The following is a 14094-nucleotide window of genomic DNA, read 5'->3' as shown; positions in this document are numbered from 1 at the left end:
TGTTTGAGTTTTTTTCAAAGCAGTGTCTCACTGACAGCAGTTATCTTCCTTAACTTGTAGAAGACAAAGGAGATTTTGGAGGGCTAGAAAAAACAAGTATGCCCTTAGCAAAGACAAGAAAAAAACCAAACCAAACAAAAAAAAAAACCAAAAAACCAACAAACAAACAAACAAAAAAACCCCAAAGGACAATTGTAAGTTATTTATAATTTTCTGGGATTATTTGGAATGAGACTCTTCAGTCTGCAAAATAATTTGGCATAAATTCCTAACAAATCTTTAAAAAATCATAGGTGGATGTAATAAACACAAAACTATAACTGCTGTACTGACCAAGAAAAAGTAATATTCAAACAAATCTAATTATCTTCTCTGATAAATCATTATAGTAGATGAAGGGAAAGTGCAAAAGTATTAAATAAGTTTTAAATTGTTAATATTTTGTTCTTCACATCTTATTCTAAGCTAGTGTATAAAGAGAAATATCCACATGTGTATATATGAGAAGAATGATTTCAAAAGAATAGTTAAAACTATTCACTGTCAACTGAAAAGGCACCTATATAACCTTTAAGAATTTTTCTTGAGTGCAGTCATTATTTACATCTGAAACACATGGTATTCCCTTGAAGCAAAAAGCATAGATGACATGAGGTGATGAAAATCACTAAGGTTTAGAAGACAAGATTGGAACTGAAAATTACCTTACTTGCCTGTGGAGATGTTATGATAACAAGACAAAAATTTGTACAGACATGCTAAAGTGTCTGGCTACTAAAAGAATGGAAAAATAAAAAGGAAGGAAAAGAGAATATGATAGTAGACTTCCAATGTATCACTGATTGTTATTTGTGATTAATTATTGTCCATGACTTTTCAGAAAACAGCTTGAAGAAATCAGTGTAATTTGAAATAAAGACAATTAAAACCAGAGATTACTAAATGTTAGCAGTACAGTTGACCAGAAATGACTGCTGACAGGCAGCATGGCATTTACTGACATTATTTTTAAACATGTAAAATGGTACCTGGTACTGCCATACAAGCATTCCTGGCCCTGTTAAGATGCAAGTGTTTCCAGAACTATGGTTCTGTAATTTGGTTTCTCTCAGGCTGCTTGATATGGGAGTATAAGGTGGTGGTTAAGGCACCAATAGAAAAAGCAAAATATCCAACAGCACATCCTTCTTTCTGTCTCATTAAAAAAATCATTGCAAGAGATGAACCTCAATAGTCAGTTTATTGACATTCACTGAAAAGAAGATACGAATTAAGAGATTAAAGTAGAAATCTTAGAAATGGTTCATTTCTGTGTGTTGTTTTATCACCTTTGAAAGGGATTTATTGCTTTGTTAATATATTAAAGTGAAAAGTTTCCAATTGAAGAGGGAAAGCAATAAAATGGTTTAGTTTGTTAGTTTCACAGAACACAAAATATTTTTGGTTCTATTCTTAGAGCTGTGCAGGGCATATGGTAGTACCTACCTACTTGGCTTCCGTTGTCCTTTTTTTGTGTTTTGTTGTTGTTTTTTGTTTGTTGTTGTTTTTTTTCTCACTTTGACAGAATATTCTTTACCAAACTGATCGATGTTTTTTCTTAAGTGGGCAAATTATTCCACTGAGCATCAGAATACTTAGTTTTTTGTTTTGTTTTGTTTTAAATGTCTACACAGAAAAATCTAGATAATATCTTAAATTTGAATATAGAACTTACTGATGACATTGGCAGAGAGCACACTTAAATACTGCTATTTAAATACTAGCTCAAATTCTGCAAAACTGTAAATAAAAAATGAGACACTTCACAAGAGGCCCTAAATTGCATTTGTACTGGTAAACTTGTTGCATCTTCTTACTGCCAGAGAACTGAAATGTAATGTGTAATGTGCTGATTTAGAGAGACATAATTTTCTCACTTTTGAGAAGTTTTTGAGTTTTCCCAAATGTTATTCACTGCTGGCCAGAAAGCTTAGATAAACATATTGCTGGTAGATTTTCTTATTGACCAATATGACTGTCATGGGGGAACATTCGAAGTTTGCAAGGAGCAAAAAAAAACCAAAAAAGCCAACCAAACCTGAAAGCAACAAACAAAAAACGAAAGGAAATAAAACCAAAATCAAAACCAAACCCAACAAACCCACAGAGATCTAGCTTCAAAGCAATTAATCACCATCTTCCTCCATTTTTATGCAGGGTTTACAATACCCATGTTTGATGTGGAATAAACTACTCCTACTCTAATTAGTAGTTCAATATTTATACAAAATAGAAGAAATTGTTATATTGAAGATATTTCAAAATAGTCAAGTGTCTGCTTAGCAAACAGATGTAGTCAGACAGAAAAGAGACAAAATGTATTTGAACACTCTAATCACATTGCTACTAGTGGCTCTGGAGCCAAAGCAGATGTGCAGTTATCCCAGCTTTCTTTGCAGTACTTCTTTAACTGAGGTATCATTCACACTGGCATATTACAGAATCATAGAATATATATCTGGTTGGAAGATACCTCCAAGATCATCCAGCACAACCTTTGGCCCAGCACTGAAGGGTCAACACTAAACCATGTCCCTAAGCACCAAGTCAACACTCCACTTGAAAACCTTCAGGGATGGTGACTCCACCACTGCCCTGGGTAGATCATTACAATGTTTGATAACTCTTTCAGTGAAGAAGTATTTCCTAACATGCAGCCTAAACCTCCCCTGGCACAGCTTGTAAACATTTCCTCTAGTCCCGTCACTTGCCATCAAGGAGAAGAGGCTGGCCCCCTTCTCTCTACAACCTCCCTTCAGATAGTTGTAGAGTGCAGTAATGTCTCCCATCAGACTCCTCTTCTCTAGACTGTACAAGCCCAGCTCCTTCAGACATTCCTCATAGGTCATGTGCTCCAGGCCCTTCACAAACCTCATTGTCTATCTCTGGACATACTCTAACACCTCAGTATCCTTCCTATAGCAGGGGGTCCAGAAGTGAACACAACAACGTTAATATTTGCTAACTGGATATATTAAGGGTTTGACAAAATTAATTTATACTGCTATACTATCTTTTTCTACCATGTCCTACTGTTATAGTTTATGATCAAATTTATAAGATGAAAATCTGATCAAATATGAATATGATTTATTAGATATCAAAATTATTTTTCCAAGCTAATTTGATCCAAGTTCGTTTGACCAGTTGATGATAGGTTGATTACACACGATAGGACGCTAATGAACAATGGAATAACAGTCTGGAAAAATCAGAAGCTTGGAATACAGAGGAACACACAGGAAACTCTTATAATACGGAAACAAACAGCAATACCACCTCGGGAGCAGGACAGACCCCCTCGGTCTCTCTGCGGAGTTGAGGCACAGATAAACAGTCTATAAACTTTAGAAATAACCAAGTAAATTAGCTTTAGTTAGTCATGAACCGCTGAGCTTCTAGTCACCAAAACCTTTGCTGAATGAAGAGATACATGGAGCTGCAATTTGTAATCCAAAGGGCAGGGATAATCCAAAAACAAATCTTGAAATTGGAAGAAGTGAGGGAGATAAAGAGAGCATGCTGCTGTGGTGTGACCCAGGAACCAACACACCGCTACTAGGACAAAAGCAGGTAATCACCCTGAAGACAAGCAGGAAGTGGGTGCTTGTCGCCATCTCGAATCCCACTAATGAACAGGGTGTGGACTCTCGAATCACCCCCTATAAATTCCCCTTTTGAAAACTGAACAGCCCAATGGCAGATTACCTTTTCAAATATCGCAAATCAGTTCAAAGTGCTGTATGGCAGGCAAACTGCACACGCCTTCTCGACTAGCCTCTGACACGTGCAGTCGTCTATGCGAAACATGAGGCACAGGGTCCAGCTTCCACCCTGCCCCAGGCAACCCCAATGGCGCCTGCCTATTGGCCCTCGACCTCAAACCTGGACCCTGCAACAGGGAGGGAGGAGAAAGGGCAGTGGCCAAACAGGATTAGCTGGTTCGTTAATGCCCTTTCCAGGATAACTACACATTCAATATCCACCTACTTAGCAATGTCACAGAAGCTTAATTTTTTTCCTTGTTTCAGAGATGCCCTTTTTCCAAATCTGATGTCACTTCTGTTAAGGTTGATTTACCAAGGTTATTTGTATCATCAGTGATTTTTCATCATTCAGGATGACCATACAGAAGGACATCATTCCTCCCAAGTGGTGAAATGATGTAGTTTTTCTCTCATCACTGCTTTGGAAGAATTAGTTTAGATATTTATTAATGAGGAAAAGCAAACATCAGATGCTTCACAAATCCCTCTTCCTGCATATATGCATAGAGACGGAATCCAGGGCCAGAAGCTGAACTACTGCAGCATTAGTCAACAGAGCTTGGCAGATGCTCTGTTCCTACTTCCTTCCAGCTATACAGGCTCTCTGAAAGGTTTGGCTGTATCATGAGGATCATTCTCTACCCATACCATGATTCATCATATCCCTATTATAGCACTTCTATTCACAAGAAAAGCAGTCAGATCAGCAAATAGAATTGAATTTAATTATTGGAAATAAAATATCCGTTCCTCTTTTCTTGATATGAAAGCATGTATCTTTGAAGAAACAGTTATTTCTATTTTTTTTGTGTCTAACTCTACTGAAATCAGTGCAAAAGTGTTATATTTGTTTTGAACAGTTAACAATACTGAAATTTTCTCTTTTATTTTTTGTTGTATTTTTAGGTTGAAAGAAACCATTAGAAAAACACGCTAGCAAAACAAGCATTTAGGCTTCTCTCAGCACGGATATTTTAATTGCAAGGCACATTAAAAAAAAAAAAAGAAAGATAATATCTTCTATTTATTTTTCTAAATATATACATATTTCAATTATTAGATTCTAAAGAAAGTAGGACATTTACAAGATTGTAAAAAAAAAATTGTCTGCAATATGTTTCTGAATTTTAAATTCTAAACTTTGCTCTCTTAAGAAATGGTAAAAAAATAGGCTTCTGCCTGGGACTTTATATGAACATGTACTTTTATATATACTTATCAGTTGCAACCATTATGCAAGTAAATATGTTTAAGTAAACATCCAAAAAAACAATCTGTGATGATAAGGCCAGAAATTTTAGGTTTCTAGGATGAAAAAAAATGCCCTTTTTTGCTGTCACAAGTTAAATAGAACTGGGATATCAAATGTTGTTAAGAATGCATCTGTGTTGCTGCATAAGAGAGTTGCTCCATGAGCAACCTTTTGCCCCGTGGCTTTGTGACCCATACTGACTCACATAGGTGCTGATCAAGGTGAGCTAACTCCAGAGAAGGTTGGATACAGCTAAGAGGAAACCAGTTCAGAATCATTCCAGGGTCCCATGTGATACCTATTAGGCCTTGGACATAAATTTTATTATACATTTTCATTTCAAAATACCTGAAATAACATGAAAGTTGTATTGCAGCCTTTCGGAGTGCTATTTTTCATAGCCTAAGAGTGTGGATATGTACTGTATAAAATAGGTTTTTCTAAATGATCTAGTTTTGCGAATACTTGCTCATTTTTTTTATTCATTCTGGAGCTTACCTACCCATGCATAAAATGGAGGAGTCCTAAGAGTGCTTTCAAGCTTCTGTATCTAACTGCACAATGAGAGACCAAATATGCCCTCAAACCAAACAGATTATCAGGCTGACACCTGCAGCTGCTTAATACTACTGTGATCCATTGTGGATTAAGTCCTGGAAAGATGCAGCTGGATTGGTACAAAACACAGCCAGGAATAAAGTTAACACTTCAGCAACCCAGGCATAAAGAATTCAAGCCTGTCCATTAACAAAATTCTTTATTAATTAATATAGTAAAACTGTTTCTGAAGGAATAATTACAGCCCAAGTTACACCATAACCAGAATCACAAGCTTTGACATAGTCATCTATACGCTGTCCTTCCATAGACCATTATTCTTCTCATATAACAACGATAGCTATGTAAACCTGACAGTAACCATATATTCGCATTAACATTCAATTTTCATGAGTAAATTTATAACGTAGATTGTGATGTCCTGAGAGCTTAGTCCTTTAATCTTAATCACCATAGTAGTAATTTATTTGAGTAGCCCTATTGACATGAAGGGAACTGCTCAGTTATTTTACAAAGGGGAAAATTTAATACAATGTGGCAGAATTAATCATAATCTTGGACTCTAAAGACAAAAGTACATTGAGAAAATGTAGATAAAATGACGTAAATAAACTTCAGTGGTGTTTGGTGCTTTTTAGAATGGTTTCTATGTAAGAGACAGAACTATATATCTAATGGGAATGCTGCATAATCAAAAAGCAAGGAAATGATAAAGTTCTCACTCTCACATTAAAAAGTGACAGATATCTGTGATTATGAATGATATGTGTTACAGAAAGTGTGATTTCTCATTCCAAACTGTGCCAGTCTATTATTTCATTCTAATTAAGTTAAAATTGCATGGCAGCAAGTCATGCATCATTGTTTATTAATTGTAGGACTTAAATTCATGTACATTGACCTAAAATAAAAAATCCTGTTTGACTTGGCAGTGAATATGTGTAATGTTTAAAATACTCAGTAGTTATAAAATTTGAATATGTTTACTAGAACCAGACAAGTTTAAACATCTGAAAATGTAAATGCAATATATTGCCATAAAAAGAAGATTCTATGTTATTTGATTAAAAAATGAAGCAAGCATATTTTCCAAATATTCATGAGCATAAACAGGTATTTTCTTCATTAAAAAGTTCTTTTGGATGACTGCGTTCTTACAAATAAGTTAATATTTTCATAAATTTGCTTCGTGAAATAGGAAAAACTGATGTAGACTCTATTAGGAATCTATTGTGACATGAAAATTGGCCCTAAAACGTCCTTGTTAGCAGCTACATAAGGAGAAGTACATTACAGTCACAAACATTTAACAAAAAAAGCAAAAGGGTTTTCTAATCTTTTTCTCTTCCTCCTCCTTCCCACATCTCACATCAGTAAATATCTGGGACAAATAACAGAACAAGAAACTTTCACAAATCTTCTTCAAACAGTGTCTTTAAAAACTCAGAATTGGATTATCTGCTAGTGCAAGTAGGCACTGAAGAGAGAAAGAGGTACATCCTTGGTGTCAAATGATATCACTGTTAAAAACTTCAATCTGTAAAGGCATAGGAAGTACCATGTAAACATGAGGAGATTTTTTTTCACTGTCAGGGTGACAAAACAGTGGAACAGGCCACCCAGGGGGGTTGTGGTGCCTCCCTCTCTGAAGATATTCAAGACTCGCCTGGATGCATTCCTGTGTGATCTGGTATAGGTGGTCCTGCTCTGGCAGGGGGGTCAGACTAGATGATCTTTTGAGGGCCCTTCTACTCCTGACATTCTGTGATTCTGTGATACTATTACTATTACACTTATCATTAACATTAACATTAACATCATTAACTAGGTCACAAAACGAACTTAAATGCTGAAGCATATTACCCTTAAAAAATGAGAAAACATAGATAAGACATTTTTAAGACAGAGACATTTTCATTTGCACATTGACAAAAAAATCTTCACAATATATACAAACCATGTTTGTCACAGCTTCCAGTATTATCTTCTAAACCATATAGAACATTAGTATGGTAATAAAACTACCCTATTTGGTTTATAAAAACAACTTCTGAAGAATAATGGTGAGACATTGCTACTCGTCTGTAGAAAATTCCAGTTTAAGTGAGAAACATAGATACACACATGCCAAAGAGTAAAGCTGCTGAGGAACATCAACACAAACATCAAGCAGATTTAGCTGCCAAGGTCTCCCAAGTAGATGCAGACCGTGACTTAGACTGGAAGCACTGAGGTGAACTGTTCTTGGCTCAGTGGGTCCATGATTCTTCTGGACATCAAAGAAGAGATGAAACCTACCAGTGGGCACATGACAGATCAGTTGATATACCCGTGGATGCTGTCACACAGGTTATTCATGACTGTGACGTTTGTGCTGCTATAAAGCAAGCTAAGTGAATGAAACCTTTGTGGTATGGGGGATGATGGTCAAAGTAGAAATATGGTGAAGCATGGCAGATTGATTACATCACTCTACCTCAAACAGACTGGTAAGCGATTTGTGCTTACAATGGTAGAAGCAAGTATGGGATGGTTGGAGACCTACCCCATTCCTCATACTACTGACTGTAATACCATTTGGGACCTGGAGAGACAGATTCTTTGGAGATACAGTACTCCAGAGAGGATTGAATCAAACAATGGAACTCATTTCAAGAACAATCTTGTAAGCAGCTGGGCCAAAGAGCACAGCATCGAGTGGATATTCCATATTCCTTACTAGGCACCTGCTTTGGGAAAGATTGAGCACTACAATGGTTTGCTGAAGATGACTCTAAAAGCTATAGGGTGTGGAACTTTTAAGAACTGGGACAAACATTTAGCATGAGCAACATGATTGGTAAATAGCAGGGAGTCTGTAAACCAGTCAGGTCCAGCTCATTCCGACTTGTTACCAGTAGTAGATGGAGATAGAATTCCTGTTGTTTGTGACAAGAACCTACTGGGGAAACCTGTGTTTCTCCTTCTTTGGGTGGGGGTAAACCTATCCAAGGGATGGCTTCTGCTGATGGTCCAGGTCATAATTATTGGGTAATGCAAAAAAATGATGAAAACCAGTGTGTTCCACAGAGAAATTTAACTTTGGCTGAGAGACTTTAAGTTCACAGTGTGTATTTGTTATGAGTTCTATTTCAGATAACTGTGACACCCATCAGATCTATGACAAACTCACAGTACACGAGCATGAACCCTATGTCACCTGGGAAGTCCTGTTTCATCTCATCTGATGAGAGGATGAACTGCTTCCTGATCCTAAGTGATAGACTGTTCTGAAGAACGCCAGGATGAAGAATGATTTTGCTATTTGGACTTTGCTACATATCATCTAGAGACTATTTGTAGTTTGACGAATAGCTTGATGCAGGAGATGGAATGAAATAAAGGTGTGAAATGTTGTGGGTTTAAGACTGAATGTCTTAACCAGAGAGTACAGTCCTCCAGAGGGACTAGATAGTCCAGGGCTGGACACCAGAAAGTGTAATCTTTTGTTATTTCGTCCCACCATACCTGCATCTCCCCTATATAAACAGATAGCACAGGCTATTCTGCCCCTTTTCCCTCTCTCCTGCTCCCAGCACAGACTGCTATCTCTTGTTTGTTATTTCAGGAGAGACTTTTGGCCTTGACGGGCCTGGCTAATTTTTACTGTGTTATTCAGGCCTGGGTAGGGAAGAACACAGGGACAGGGGGTCATTGAGACCTGGTGTTTTGGCCTGGTTGGGGGAGAGGTTTTGGATGATATTGGCCCAGGGAGGTTTTGGTAAGCCCAGGATGGAGAACTGGGCCAAGGCTGAATATGGATTTGTGTATTTTGCCTGTTTTTGTACTGTCGTATATAGCTGTGAATAGTACTTACATTTCCAATTCTTTCCAATTCTGTGTGGAGTGTTTTTCTTTTACTCTTTTGGGGAGGGGTAAAAGAGCTTCTGTCCACTCTAAAACCATGATAGGCAGTATCCATGACCTTCCTGGGCACCTATTTCAGTGTCTCACAACCTTTACTGTACAGTTCCTTCCCGTCTTTCATGTAGGCCCACTTTAGGTAGCAGAAGGTCTCCCTGGAGCCTACTCTTCTTCAGGCTGAACAGTTCCAACTCTTGTAGCCTGTCCCCATGGGGAACATGCTCCAGCCCTCTGATCATCTTTGTCATCCACCTCTGGACCTGCTCAAACAGTTCGATATCTTTCTTATGCTGAGGGACCAAAATTGGATGCAGTCTCACAAGAGCAGAGTAGAAAGGGAGAATCACCTCTCTTGTCCTGCTGCTCACACTTCTTTTGATGCAGCCTAGGATACAGTTTGCCTTATGGGCTGCAAGTGCACATTGCCAGCTCATGTTGAGTTTTTTCATCAACTGATGCCCTTAAATCCTTCTCATCAAGACTCCTCCAAGACATTCCTTGCCCAGCCTCTTTCTGCTTCAGATTGCCCCAACCCAGGTGTAGGACCTTACATTTGACATTGTTGCAATTCATGATATTGGCTTGAGCCAGCTCCTCAAGCCTGTCCAAATTCCTTGGGATAGCATCCCTTCCCTCTAGAATGTCAATGGATGACACAGCTTGGCATCATCTACACACTGGCTGAGGGTGAACTCAACTTCATTGTTCATATCACAAACAAAGATGTTAAACAATACCAGTCCCAGTACTGACTCTTGAGGGAAGACACTTCTCACTGGTCTCCATTTGGACATGAAGCCATTGACGGTAAATCTCTGTATGAGGTTATCAAGCCAGTTACTTATCCATTAAGTGGTCCACCCTTCAAGTCCGTGCTTTACAAACTTGACCAGGATGTCATGTGGAACAGTGTCAAACGCTTGACACAAGTCCAGATACGTGACATCAGTTGCTCTTCCCTTATGCACTGATGTAACAACTCCATCATACAAAGCCACCAAGTTTGTCAGACATGATTTACCTTTGGTGAAGCCATGTTGGTTAACACCAATCAGCTCTGCTCCATAATCTTGTGCAGCTCAAATATGAGGCTGACTGGTCTATAATTTCCAGGGTCTTGAAGATGTGGGTTATGTTTCTCATTTTCCAGTCAGCAGGGGCTTCACCAGATTGCTATGACTTTTTAAATATGATGGATGGTGGCTTGGCACTTCATCTGCCAATTCCTTCAGGACTCATGGCTGGATCTCACCAGGCCCAAGGAACTGTGCGTGTTCAGTTTTGATGGTCTTGATCCTGATCTTTGTTTACAGTGGGCAGATGTTCCTTTTCCCACTCCCTATCTTTTATTTCTGGAGCTTGGGCTGTGCAGCTAGAGCCCTTAGCAGTGAACACTGAGGCAAAGTACGCATTGCGCACCTCAGCCTTCTCATCATTCCTCATGAGCAGGCGTCCATTTTCTCTACAGAGAAGCCTCACATCTTCCCTAGCTTTCTTTTTGTCCCTGATGTACCTGTTATAATAGGTTAATGCACAGAGGATGATTTAACCTGCTTGTTTCCCCAACACAGAAGTGAGGAAAAAGACACAAAAAAATCCTTCTCCATGTTGAGATAAATAAGAGTTTATTGAGTAAATGAGATAATAGTAATACAATAGACAATTACCTTAGCCTATTTGCAGGAAAAAAAGCATAGCAGAAAGCAGTACCAAGCAGAAGCAACTGAGCCAAACTCCTACATCCCTCCCCCTCCATCAGCCACACAAGTGGAAGAGGGCTCATACCCAAAACCCCAGAACTCAAAAGCAGCAACCAGAACAGGAAGCTTCTCATTGTACAATCTGAACTTCAAGCCCCATAATATTTTGCTTCAGCCAACACTTTCATTTTGAAGCTGGCATGAGGCAGGGTGGTATGAATAGCACCAGATTAAAACTCAACCTATGACACTGAAGAAATTCTTCCAATTCCCCTTTATGTCCCTAGCCAAGTTTAATTCTATCTGTGCTTTTGATTTCCTAACCTGATCCCTGGCTGCTCAGACAAATTCTTTGTAGTCCCTTCATGTGGCCCATTCTTGCTTCTATTGCTTATAAACTATCCTTTTTTGCCCAGGTGCCAGGAGTACCTTGTTCTTCTATGCCAGCCTCCTGGCACTTTTGCATGCCTTCTTCCTTCTTGGTATGTACTTCTCCTCTGGGCTTGGAGAAGATGGTCCCTGAAAGCTGATCAGCTTTCTTGGGTGCCTCTTCTCACTAGGGCTTTATGCCATGACGCTCTGAAAAGCAGATCACTGAAGAGGATGAAATCTGCTCTCTTGAAGTCCAGAGTATCACACCCTCTTTGATGCCTCGAGATTCTTAAACTCTATCATTTCTTGGTCACTGCAGCCAAGGCTGCCTTTAAGTTTCACATCACTCACCAGCTCCTCTTTGTTGGTGAGGACAAGGTCCAGCATAGCACCTTGTCTTGTGAATTTTTTTACCACCTGGAGGAGGAAATTATCATCAGTGCACTCCAGTAGCTTCCTACATTGCTGTTGCCCTGTTGTGTTCTCCTAACAGATATCTGGGTAGTTGAAATCTCCCATGAGCACCAGAGCTTCTGAATGTGAAGCTGCTCCTATCTGTTTATAGAGAGCCTCATCCACTCAGTCTTGATGGTCAGGTGGCCCATAGCAGACCCCCTATTATGATGTCACTTTCTCTTGGCTTCCCTTTAATCCTCACCCATAAGCTCTCTGTTAGCTCTTCTTCTATCTCCAGGTGTAGCTCCATGGAAACCAGTTGGTCTTTGATTTAGAGGGCAATGCCCCCTCCTTTTCTCCCCCATGTGTCTTTCCTGAATAGCTTATACTCATCTATTCCTATGTTCCAGTCATGAGAGCCATCCTGTCATACTTCAGTAATGCCAATGGCATCATAGTCCAGCAGGCATGCACAGCTCTCTAACTCTTCTTGCTTGTTCACCATGTTCTATGATTTATTGTCGAGGCATTTAAGTTTGGACTCCATTGAAGCTGATTTACTGACTAGGGTTCCCTTACCTTGCACTTCAGCTGCTCTTTTTCCAGCCTGTGGTCCAACTTCAGGCCAAGAGTGCCTAATAGTGTCATTTGCCTTGACATGGGATGGATTGAGCACCCCCTTCCCCCAACAACTCTTGTTTAAAGCCCACCTCAGCAGATTGGAAATCTTGCGGCCAAAGATGTTCCTCCACTTCTCTGAAAGATGTACCCTATCAGTCCCCAGGAGGCTAGATTTCTGACGGTAAGTTTCATGGCTTAGGTAGCCAAAGCCCTGTCCATGACACCACTCCCTCAACCATTTATTGATTTTCCCTATTTTTATCAGCCCTTGTGGTGGGTTGAAATTACCCCCCAACATAAGATTGCCAGACCAGCTCAGTCAGAAACCAAATGAAGCTGTATTTACAAGCAAAAATACAATTGTGCTGGTTTGAGGCCAGCCAGAACATCTCTTGCCCCGAAAGGGACAAAAGAATGACACACGCAAACGGATTGGAGAGTGATGGAAAGTTTAAATGGAAAAGCAATTGGTGAAACTACAGAAAAACTACACAGCATAGTGGCAAAGAACATCCTAAAGCATACAGAGTCCCTTACATAGTACCCAGAGGCTTCCCAATCCTTTCCTTCTCCCACCTGAGGGTCTACCCAAACCCTCAGGGCTCTTTCTCCCCCCCTCCCGCTGCTAGGCAAGTCTCAGGCTGGCCAGGTCTGAGACTGCCCCCCCCCCCTCCATTCTCTCTCTGGCATTAGGCCTAATCAGGCCTAAGAGGCCTGAGATACTCCCCCGGCGTTACCCGATAAGAGAGGACACCTCCCATGGGAGCAGAGAGGGAAGAAAGAGGAAGAGAATGACTCTGCAGATGACTCTATAGGGCGCAGGATTTATGGGTGGAAATACGCCATTTCCTGTGTCCACCCCTACTGGGTGGGCACCCAGGACACCAGAGGTGTATCTCATGCAGCAGTGGCAGGGGGCACCCAGCCCAAACTGCCACAACAATCTAAAATGAAATGCAATTAATATGTACAAAATATACAATATTTACATATATGTACAATTTATAAACAACACAAGAACCCCCCTGGATGAACCAGGAGGCTACTAATAGCTTCCCCCTCCCTGCTTCCTTCACTTTCCCTGTGTCCCAGACAAGAGAAAGAGCAGAGTTGTTGCTAGTTACTTAACCACAACAAGAACGCATTCAAGGTCAGCAAAGCCAGCAGAAACACAAGTTAGTATCTCCCAAAGCGACTGTCTCAGTCTGGAGAGGCTTGAGACACTTTTCTCAAAGCCAAGCTAAACACAAACAAACCCTTTTCCCAAACTGCATACAATTTTTCTTGGGTCCTTAAGGCTCCTGGAGTAACAAATGGTTCCACCTGAGTCTTTTTACAATTTTTTGGTGAGCTGCGGGATCATGCTTCACCCCCCCACTCACCATTGTAGAGTGAAGCCCTTAGCTCCCCTGGGAGGCACACCCCTCCCCTCATCAAATGGTCCTACCAAGAGGGGAGCAGTGCGTTCAGCCCTCTCTTTAGGTTC

This window comes from Indicator indicator, chromosome 1 (assembly GCF_027791375.1).
Source record: "Indicator indicator isolate 239-I01 chromosome 1, UM_Iind_1.1, whole genome shotgun sequence".
NCBI lineage: Eukaryota > Metazoa > Chordata > Aves > Piciformes > Indicatoridae > Indicator > Indicator indicator.
This window is presented reverse-complemented; position numbering follows the sequence as displayed.